The 12,058-nt window shown below is 34.9% G+C and overlaps 1 protein-coding gene across 1 annotated transcript in view; it reads left to right on the forward strand.

The window, feature by feature from the left end:
* HS3ST5 (heparan sulfate-glucosamine 3-sulfotransferase 5) overlaps positions 1-12,058 on the forward strand; it is a 255,286-nt gene that overhangs the window by 91,546 nt on the left and 151,682 nt on the right. The window contains exon 2 of the mRNA XM_063441283.1: positions 9,733-9,897. The gene's annotated coding sequence lies outside the window, so the exon portion shown is untranslated. The remainder of the gene's footprint in view (positions 1-9,732; positions 9,898-12,058) is intronic.

The following is a 12,058-nucleotide window of genomic DNA, read 5'->3' on the forward strand; positions in this document are numbered from 1 at the left end:
CGACCATTAATAGACGCAGTGAGGACAACAAATATGTTGGCATTTGAAAGAACAGGGTCAATTTAAAGTACATAGAAACATTTTAAATAAGTATTGATCTATTTTTGCATTATTTACAGGTGCCGTAAAGTCTGTATGCTTGGCTATAATGGACCTTAGCTATGTTATGGTATGAGATAAACACTGCATTAGTGCTCCCTGGGGTGAAAAGCTTTCCGTAGAGAGGAATGATGACAAGGCTACATGAAGTGAATGTTGAAGATCATTGCATAGTCTCATACTTTGTATTCCATTCAGGCTAATTGTTGCTCAGAAGTTTGCATACATATCAAACAACAGTTGATACAACAGGGAACGGAAGGAAATTAATGTAATTTAATAATATATAGAAGATGTTTACCATTTGTCTTGGTCTATCTGTTTAACACTATATTATAGAATGCAAAATGTTCTCGGTGATGGATCTGTCTAGACAGGGTGTCGATGAAACTGGTGGAGAGACTGGATGAGTTTGGAGTTTCCAGATTTAAAAAAGAAATTCCAATTTTTCTTACTTATCCCATTGTTCTATTTATGCTACAGTGGATGACAGAATTTGTCTGACATTTTTCCAGACATAAAATGCTAGACAACAGATGTAGAAGAAAGTTTAAATATTTTTTCTGCTTCATTGAAAATGCTGGTCTGTCACTACTGCAGAGATAGGAATAAAATAATGCAGAACGGGACACAGGCTGTAAATACAAAGTATATATTGACCTTGCTTGCTCTTTTTGTGTTGAAAAGTTTGTATTTTGTCATTGTCCCCAATTCTCCGAACTGACATAAAGTACAATTTTGGTATTCCATCATTTTACACAGTGTGATTTTATTGAGATGAGAAATAAAGAAGTAAAATTATGGGAACTTAAAAGACACACAAATGAATCCATTTGCGTGGTTGATTTAATTCGTGTTGGATTAGTAGTTGTCTTTAATGATGTCTCAAAATTCTATCAATGTCGGTGAAAATCAATCAGGCCTATTCGGCTGACAAAAGGAATACATGTATCTGATCAATACAAATTCTGCTGGTAGGATTAGTGAAATCACAACAGACCCTGCTAAAATAGCTTATAAACTAATTATTATACACAAATATCCAATTCTTGCTTATTATACAAAATTATTCATATAATACTGGTTTTGATATTTTCATTAAAGTATCATTTATTTTTTTATGTATAGATTATCTACATACACAATTCGTGGCTATTGAGTCCAGTCGTTTGTAATTATTATGTCATATTCCTGACTTCCATACAAGTTTCTAATGTTTTTCTTACATTTTTTATAATGTTAACCGGATCACTATATTCACTCTTTTTTCCTTGTATTTCGACTTTGTTGACATCTGTCCTGTGGGACTCACTGGCAAGCACGGTTTCTCATTGATTATAATTCAATGAAATAATATACATAAGCAATAATGAGAACTAGGCAGTATATAAGTCATGTCATGATCAATTTAAGTTATAAAGAGATATCATCTAACTAGCATCCACCTTACTGTGTAATAGAGGTTTTTTTTTCCTAAGGCAGCTGTCACTAACCATGAGCAGAGCTATATAACTGAAGCATTATCATGCTCATTTACACCTTGACATGAATAACATCACTACACATTGACATGTATAGTCGCAGTACTTAATGATACGTATGGTTACATTGCTCACTGACATGTAGAAACTAGGTGCATTGTATTCAATGACAATCTAAATGAAGCATTTATCAGCGGGTCTATATTTTGCTAAACTAGTGCTGGTATGGTTCTTATGGTAAAGTGTTGGTATGGAATGGTTTTATTTTATATCATGCACTTTACTAATAATCTCATTTATGCCCTTTTAGTAATGTATTTTATGCATATTATTATATCGCTTTAAACTTTTCTGCTTAGTGATTAAAATTGTTATGTGGCCACTTTTAATTGTCTTGTTGCCTCGCGGTTATAAACAATTTGGGCTACCGAGTAAACGCCCCTTCCTGTGTCAGTTACTGTTATTGTTGTACTGATTCACTTATGGCTTGAGGAAGACCTGTGCGCAGGTTGAAACTTTGTCTTAACTGGGCACTTTTAAAGAATAAATTGGAGTGCTAGTCAGTGGAAGAAGAAGAGGTTTGCTAGACCCATTTGTTGTTTTCAGGATTGAGTATTGGCATGGCATTCCTATTGCAAACCAATTTCTGATACTTGCATTAGTTATAAATATTAATGTTTGTGCAAGTTAAATTGAAGATAACATTTCCAAACATTACTATACAATAGAAGACAACATGATAGTATTTTAGCAATAACTGTATTAATGACTTAAATCTGAATTTACCCCAGTCTACCCCTGTTTTTGTTTCATAATGTCAGTGATCTTTATGAGCCTAGTTCTTGGCACATCATTATCACAACTCAAATACACCTGTACTAAATTGGGAGTGCAGTCACAATCTGTGTGTTCATAGCACTCATAACCTCTTCTAGCTGGAAAGACAATATCTGATGGTAGGATTACCTTTTACATTGTGGTGGGTAGGGGGGGGGTTACTTGTCAGGACACTCTTACTGTAGTAAATGCTGGATAGTTTACAGGATGCAAAATGAAATATGAAATGAACATATACAGGTGTACAATTAGAACCAATGGAAATTGCAAAAACCTATCTATTAAATGTAAGCTAATGTTAGAAATATAAGTATGTAAAACTCACAGTTGGATTTGTGACACCGTTCCTCTTCTGTAATCCAATCGGTAAACTCATGGAGAGAATGAAAAACATAAATAAGTTGATATAAATTATATAAGCTCCTAACTGGTCTCATGATAAAGCCAATAAAAGGGGACACAAACCCTTTACATAATTACATAAATAATTTCATAAATACACGCATAGACCTAAAATATGTAAATATATTTAAATTCTACGTGCATATTTATGTAATATTTTTACATAATTAAGTAATTTTATTGATTGCAATTTGAGGGACCTGCCTGACAACCCAGGCCAAAAGTCCAGAGAATGTAATTTGCTAGCACTGTATTTAACCCTGTAACTTTCCAAGTCACCCTAAAACCTGTACATGGGGGTACTGTTTTACTCGGGAGTCTTCGCTGAACACAAATATTAGTGTTTCAAAACAATAAAACATATCACAGCGATGATATTGTCAGTGAAAGTAATGCTTCTTGCATTTTTCATACACAAATAGCACTTTCACTGATGATATCATTGTTGTGATATGTTTTACTGTTTTGAAACACTAATATTTGTGTTCAGCGAAGTCTCCCGAGTCTAACAGTACCCCCCATGTTTTATAGTGTTTTTGAAAGTTACAGGGTCAAATATAAGGCTTGATTTGGTTATGTTGCCTTTGAGAGCGTATGGTACCCCAGGAATGAGAATTACTCCCCTTGATGGCATACCATTTGCAAAAGAAGACAACCAAGGTATTGCAAATGGGATATGCTCAGTCTTTTTTAGTAGCCACTTAGTCACAAACACTGGCCAAAATTTGCATTCATAATTGTTTTTTGCATTTTTAACACACAAACCAAAAAAAATGCAAATTTTGGCCAGTGTTTGTGACTAAGTGGCTACTAAAAAAGACTGGACATATCCCATTTGCAATACCTTGGTTGTCTTCTTTTGCAAATGGACATATATATTTTGAAACAGCAATGTCCTGCTTGTACTTATAGCCCTAAGAACATGCAAAGAACATGTTAACATTGGGTATTTCTAAACTCAGGACAAAATGTAGAAATGCATGGGTGTTTTGGGCGGTTGTAGATGCGTAACAGATTTTGGGAGTCAAAGTTAGAAAAAGTGTGTTTTTAAAAAGGTTTTCATCATATTTTATGTTTTTTTTATAGTAAATTATACGATATGATGAAAATAATGGTATCTTTAGAAAGACCATTTAATGGCATGAAAAACCGTATATCATATGTGTGGGTACAGTAAATGAGTAAGAGGACAATTACAGCTAAACACAAACACCGCAGAAATGTAAAAACAGCCCCAGTCCTTAACGGTAAGAAAATTAAAAAAAACGGTCTGGTCACTAAGGGGTTAATCTAGTAACAGAATTTCCTTTTGTATATAACATCCAATATAGAAGGATTGTCAGGAGATACCAAGTTTGAAAAAAAAAAGGCTTGCCTAGGTGCATTGTCTATTTGTGTCTAAATGCATCACCTCTGGCATGTATTATTTTATATATTTTATATTGTACATAACATACTATGCACATCATCGGCATTGAAAATAACTCCTTATTTCAAATTAACTGGCAAGGAAATAAACTAAGAAAATAAAATATATATTTTAAAGCTAGCGTGCTGCGATGTATTCTTTACCCGCGGTATGCTGTATTTGTCCTCTTACTTTCTACTTAGTGATGATTGTTAAAGATAATGTGTGGCCCTTTTATTTTCAAGGTCGGTAGGCTGCAAACAAACTCTGCTCCCTTAATATATTTAATGTGTTTTATGCCTTGAGTACAAAATCATTATGTTAAATTACTGGAATGGATTGTTTTGTACATCACTTAAACGGTTAGTGCTCTCTTGCGCTTAGCATCTGCTCATCTACATTTTAAGCATATTTTATGGCTGTCAGTGTTCTCATTGACTCTATATCTAGCGACTCTTTCTGTAAGTGTTGATTCTAAATACAAAGATGACGCTGTTTCGTGCTTTACCACTGTACTGAGCAGCAGATCACACCAAAAACTTGTGCTCCTGAATTAATTTCATTCAGACGTTAATTAAACACTCACATCTGTTACATTTGTTTTTAAGTTTCAATGTTTAATTCATGACATGTTGACTCATTTTACAGGGTTCAGCTGTGATGTCTCTGTGTTTACATTATTGCATGTTTCTTTTTTGCTTGCTGGTTTAATTGAAGGCTTGTAATTATTATCATCATGTAGACAATCAGCCAAAGGCATGCCCGGGCAGGCTTCACGCACAAAGAGTCACAACATTTAGAAATACTGAGTAATAAACCTCAAACACATATAAATGTTTCACACGTTTTCAAAAGAAGAGGTGAGAAATATTTCTAAAACACATTTTAAAATAAAAAAATAAGTGAACCTAACAATTTGATTCATCCAATAAATATTTATCATTAATATTTTGATAATGTTTTTTTCGTAACACTTCAGACATTTGATTATAATAATATTTATGAAAAATAGATTTCAGATGAAACTCAGTTTTGGGATAGGGGGATATCATCATACCTCCCAACAATCAGGAGGAGAGAGTCGGGATAAGAGGAACATGAGGGAACTAAATCGAGATGGCTGGACAGGAACCAGAAATCAGGACTGTTCCACCGAAAATGGGACTGTTGGGAGCAATGCATCATTTTATACAGTTATGTAATTGAGCTTATACATTGCTGGCACCTAAATAAGATCTCAATTTAATTAGAGAGTGTGGTATTCACTGGCAGTTTATCAACTCCCGAAATCCTTTCATCGGTTTGGATCCAAAAGTGCTTTTTAACAATTTGTCACAAAAAGCACTCATCCCCGCATCAGTGTAAAGGAGGATTGATACTTCCCTTATGCCCCCACCAACTATGATGTGGGAGGGGGCATGCCTACTAAACAGTGAGAAGCTAGCAGCTGTTCACTGTAACGGAAAACTAGGGACTGGGCAGCTAACGTTGATCACCAATAAAATACGGGGGGAATTGGTATAGGTCTTCCATGTTCCCCCACCCATGGGCATTGGGTATAGGCAAAAAAAATTAATCAACGGATAATGGTAGGGGCTAGGGTGAACATTAGGTTTACTTATTGTTTAATATCAACATACTTCCTGAACATGCCTATCCCCCTATAGTATTGTTGCTTCTCTAAACTTTAACAGGCCTTCTGTCTATAGAAATAATAATAGATCTGAACATTTTGATAAATTTAGTGAGCCTTTACTCAGTCACCATTTTATTGACTTTGCAACAGTTGTAACTGTTATGTCCCTTTACAGGGCTCTAATGCAGTGGTGGACCATTGGAACTCAGTTCCCTTCCAACATGTGCAAGGGAACTTTGTTCCCACATGCCTTATTATGAGCAGAACTGCTCCCAGTACAGGAACGATCAAACGAAGAACTAGGCATTCTAAAATTGCAGGAAAGCATATGTAAAAGATGTTCTACCTTAATTTGTTCTTAATTTGTACTTATGCAGCTTTAAGTTCAAGATGCTCTACATTTAAAGGGACACTATAGTCACCTGAACAACATCAGCTTAATGAGGTTGTTCAGGTGAAAACTATAGCTCCCTGCAGCCTTTCTCATGTAAACACTGTGTTTTCTGAGAAAATTTTCTTAGAAAATACAGTGTTTACATTGAAAGCTAGGAACACCTACAGTTGCAGTAACTCAGAGTGAACCAGAGGGACTTCTGAGTTGATAGAGGCATGATATGCCTACATCCACTCAGATCTGCTGTGCACGAGCATCCTGTGATTCAGTATCTCCTCCCACTGCATGCAGACACTGAACTTTCCTCATATAGATTAATTGATTCAATTCATCTCTATGAGGAGATGCCGATTGGCCAGGGCTGTGTTTGAATCATGCTGGCTTTGCCCCTGATCTGCCTCCTTGTCAGTCTAAGCCAATCCTATGGGGAAGCACTGTGATTGGATTAGGCTATCACATGTCAGCAGACTGCTTGTTTTTCCTGAGTCTCAGCATGCAGATTTACAGCTTCAGGCTTGAATACAGTAAGATTTTTACTATATTTATGGAGGCATGAGGGGCCCAGGGGGGCTAAATGGTCGTGTTAACATGTAGTTGCACTGGTGACTATAGTGTCCCTTTAATCTTGTGTCACTCCATTCTTAAAATACCAACATTTAAAAGGCTAGCATGTGGCCAGTCCCGATACCTTTTGCTGCAATCTGCTGGCATTGTTTAACCTGAGCCATAATAATTAAATAGATGTCCTCTACAAGTTCCAATCTATAAATTTGTGATATTTGATCCAGCTTTTACATGTTTAATAGAGTAATTCTTATTTTCCAGAAGTCTATTCACTAATAGAGGTTAAGCATATTCTAAAATGCCATCAATTCAACAAGGCCTCTTTGCACACTAGCAAGGACACGCATATCGATCCACTGGCAACCTAGGATTCACCTGTATCATAACTCATTTTAGATTTGGACTACTTGTAATTTTCATTGTCTGCCTTATGTTGCTACTTTCTAAATACAGGTAACCATAGTTTAGTAGCAGTACACTTGAATATAATATTTTTTTCCATAAAATGTATAAGCAGAAATGCTTTTCAGTTGTCAGATGTCCATTTTTGTTCTTTATAACCTCTGCTCAGTGGAGATTTGTGGCATATTTAATCCAGCTGTCAGAAGTAATTTTATATATAAAAATCACAAATAAAATACTCTACAAGTAAATGACATTGGCAACAGCAGTACTTCTGTTGGATTTTCAAACCAATTGTCACAATACTGGTTTGCCATTGTGTCTCTTGTCATAGAATTCAGACTTAGTCATGTTTATTATGAAGCACTCACAAGCTGACAAAAAAATTATTGTATTACCCCTTACCACAAACTATGCGTAGTCTGACATTAATGGCTCATACATATTATGTTTTTAATCTGGACTAATGAAACAATTAGCATATCACAGAATATACTAAGGTAAATTCTCAAAAAGCCTAATCTCTAGGAGCTAACACAATATCTAATCAACATTAATTTAACCAGTCATAAATTATATGGAAACATGTCTCCCCCAAGCTAATCTATAGGAGTTAGCACAATAGGTAATCAACAATAATGTAAACAAATGTAAATTATATTAACCCTTGTCCAACAGCCTAATCTCTAGGCGCTATCACAATATCTAACCAATAACAATTAAAACAGGTATAAATTATATTAAGCCCTTCAAGCTTGTGGTAGTAACACAGCAGCACCAAAGGAAATGTTCCAAAATGGCTCTTACACAATCGCAAGTGAACCTGGGTGGTTGGTGACACTTTAGATCAGTACTGTACCCAGTATGTGCATCCAGGGTAAAGATGTGCCTCCATACTACTACTATATCTTAAATATATTTGGTAGACAGATGACTTCATGGCTTCATATTTCCCCAGTATATACTCAACAACTAGCGCACATGTACATGTGTAATTGAATATGCCTTGATATTATAATATACATAAAAGGTTACCCCAATCCTTTCAGATATATATATATTTTTTAATTTAGAATACCCAGTTGGTTATTACATTATCCCACCTCCCCCCTCCCTAAGACTCTGTAAAATGAAGATACACTAACCTGGAAACCAGTGGTGGGCAAGGCTCTGATATCACCACTGTCTGCTGTTGGTTCAATTAAATGCTTTCCAAAGCGATTTCCATTTGTTTGGACCAGTCTACTGCTTCAGAAGTTCAAGGGTACAGAAATGCAGGAATGGCAAAGGGATTTAAATAAAACAAGGGGGGGATGGGAGATACATGCTTCCTCTTGAGAGCACTGCCTGCTATGGAGAAGCTCATTATGTCTGCTGCCAGTGAGCTGTGCATGTTGATGACAGATGTAATATTTGCACAGATTTGACATTAGGCAATCTGGAACAGTGTTCTAGGCTGCCTAAATCATGTGTGCCAGGGGTGCAATCAACTGTGCCAGGGGTGCAAAATTTCAGGATGTGCAGCGTTTCTAACACTACACATACAAGCTGCTATCAACAAGACCACTTCTAAAGGCAGAAGTGATCATTGTATGTGAAGTAACCATTTCACATGTAACTGATTATAATTCAGTAAACAAATGTAATTATTTAAAGGAGTACTGATTTTATCAATGTCCTATAATGTTGTGACATAGTGTTTTATCTGTATTAAAGCATAATTAATATAAGCATCTAATACAGCATTTAACTATTTTGAAAATTAGGCAGACTACATGGGCCAAACGGTTCTTATCTGCTGTCACATTCTATGTTTCCAAGTTTCTATATTTCTATTTTTATGTGGACTACAACTCCCCTGATGCTTTGTCAATAATTGCATTATGGGACATTTAGTCACTCTGTTGCCAAAGTTTTTCTATCCCAGAGTTATTGCATTGACTAAAAAGTGTCTTTGATGTAGATGTGGCAAAACAGTCTTTGGTGATACTTACCTGGTCCTCATGCGGATCAGGAACCTAAGAATAGACAGCGCGCTGAACATCTTAGCCATTTGCACAGTCCAGATTTGTATCCTTTAGTGCGTTCCTAGTTACATTTTGATATTTCTGGTATTGACCTTGGCTTTGTTCATGACCCTGAGTTTCTCTGAGACCCTTTCTGACTTGATATCTGTTTGATTGATATACCATGTACGTGACTCTGGCTAATTCTCGTTTTCACTGTCTCTGTTATCTTTAGCTAGGCTTGTATTTGACAACATTTTCTCTCTATTATACTTTATTCTTTTGCCACCCTAGGGCCCGCTAATATGTTTATTTCAATACAGCTTATTACTGCTAACATAGGCTTTACGTGGTGGAGTTATACCTCGTGACACAGTCATTGTACTTAGGTGAACCTTATTTATGGGTGTAAAAAGAAAGGTTTAATATTTTCCTTCAGTTTATTTATTTTCTCTAAATATTTTTTTGGGGCTACTAAATTTCTATTTTCATTATTTTTTCAGATCTCAGAACATCATGTATTCTCCTATAATATGGAGCCTTGTGACATCTTCATAGGTGTACGGTACTTGGAGCTTGGCATCTGCACACAAGTATTATCTGATGGACATCATTTATTAGCTTGGCCAGATGTCTAAGGGTATCTGGATGTGCAGAAGAACACAAAGGTTTGTAATTCAAGTAACGTGCACAAGTATTTCATAATCAGATTTTTGTACTTTTTACATTGATTCCAATATTGAAGCAATCACTGATTTGAGGAACGTATTTAGTGAAAACAACATTGCATTGCGTATATTATTAAAACCACTACCAAAATATACCATTTGTGGCAAATCTAAAACTGTCAAAATTTTAAAGATAGAATACTTGAAATACATTTACTAAGTCCTAGATTCTCCATGTTAATGGCCCTGCAGTGATTTGATAAGAACTAATCCATAGCACATTGGCTTTTTATATTTGATAAATATACTGAATATATATAAAATACTTTGAATGTATTCAGTTCTTTTATTTACCTTCTAATTATAGAATTCTATCAGTCATACTAGAACAAAATGAAGGTACAATGAATTGTTGAATTATGCTATATACAAACATGGGCTCTTTCTGCTTATTGTTACAAATTTAACATTTTGCTACAAAAGTTTATCTAGTCTTTCTTTTGTACAAATCCCACTGTTATAAAGTAAAACTATATTTCAGCACCAAGGTCAGCTCTCAGTTGGATTCGTGGATGTGTGTACTGTATATTTGAAGGTTTTCTTTGAACATCCATATATTTCAGACATTCCATCTCAGCCGTGAGACAAAGGCTAACAATATTGTATAATTGGAGAGAAAAAGCACAGATATTTAGAACAGTGGGAAGTAATTTTAGAATGTTTGTTGTGTGAAGAGTGTTTGCTTAATCAATTTGTGATGTAGATTACAATCATTTTCTAGTCTAGGTCTCAGCAGGGTATCTGCCTTCAGTGTACAGTAGCAAAATGGTTTAAGCTCAATTTAATGTCACACATTTATTTTTCTTTGGATAGGTTGTATTTTCATTTTAGGTAGATAAAGAGCTTGATTTGTTAAAATTTTACAAAACTAAAAACAATGTCTTGTTTTTCAAAATGTGTTGTGACGTGTTACTATCTGCAAATATGTTAAAATTACAATTTTACATAAATTATTTTATGATCGTCTAATGTGTTTGGGGCATGTTATCAACTTCAGTCAGTTCTTTCTAATGCACTTGGATTTATTCACTACACTTTTCTAATTTGACTACTTTAACCTAAGTTTCATACCTCTATTGCTAGCTCTCTAAAATTACTTGTTTCATGAGTAAAGTCCACTGTGCAGATGTTTCATTTGTAAAATAGTGTAAAAAGTGATTGATACTGTTATCATTGAAAACAGGCATCAACATAATGTTGGCTCTACAGAGAAGACATAGGGAGAGAAATCATCATAGTCTAATTCAACTAAAAGAATGGTTAACGATGGAGAAATGTTTGCAGAATTCAAAGTTAAAATTCCCCTTTAATTCCTTTTGAATTCTCACTTTACTGAATAACCCTGTTGGTTTGAGACTGATTTCATGGACACAGCTAAATCGTGATAAGGAGTCTGCATTGATATCTATAATGATATGTATAGAAAGATTTCTGGTACCAGAACACATTTTATATTGTCTAAAATTAATACTGAATCTTCTCATGGTTCTGATCAGGTCAGTTAAGAGACGTATACCGGGGTTAAGTTTAGGTCCTTTATTGGAATTGTAAGACATGTTTTAAACTTGAATTAATAATAAGTGAAGCAAGCTTTAGAGGAAATAAAGACAAAAGGGATAAAGTTGAACCTATAAACAGGATTACAGGTAGGTAATAAAGAAGGTTATAAAATAAAGGGTTTAGGCAATAAGCCCCGGATAGGTTATAAAGAAATAGATAGGATGAGAACCTATAAATGGAATTATAGGCAAGATTGAGAAAGGACCTATAAACAAAATTAAAGGCAAGATTGAGCTAGAACCTATAAATGGAATTATAGGTAAGTAACAGAATATAGAGAAATAGAAAGGAGCAGAACCTATTAACATAATTATAGGTAAGTAATAGGATACACAGAAATAGATAGGAGCAGAACACATAAACTGAATGTTAGGCAAGATTGAGAAAGGACCTATAAACGGAATTAAAGGCAAAATTGAGATAGAACCTGTAAACGGAATTATAAATAAGTAACAGGATATAGAGAAATAGATAGGAGCAGAACCTATAAACGGAATTATAGGCAAGATTGAGAAAGGACCTATAAATGAAGTTATAGGCA

This window comes from Pelobates fuscus, chromosome 2 (genome assembly GCF_036172605.1).
Source record: "Pelobates fuscus isolate aPelFus1 chromosome 2, aPelFus1.pri, whole genome shotgun sequence".
Taxonomy (NCBI): Eukaryota; Metazoa; Chordata; class Amphibia; order Anura; family Pelobatidae; genus Pelobates; species Pelobates fuscus.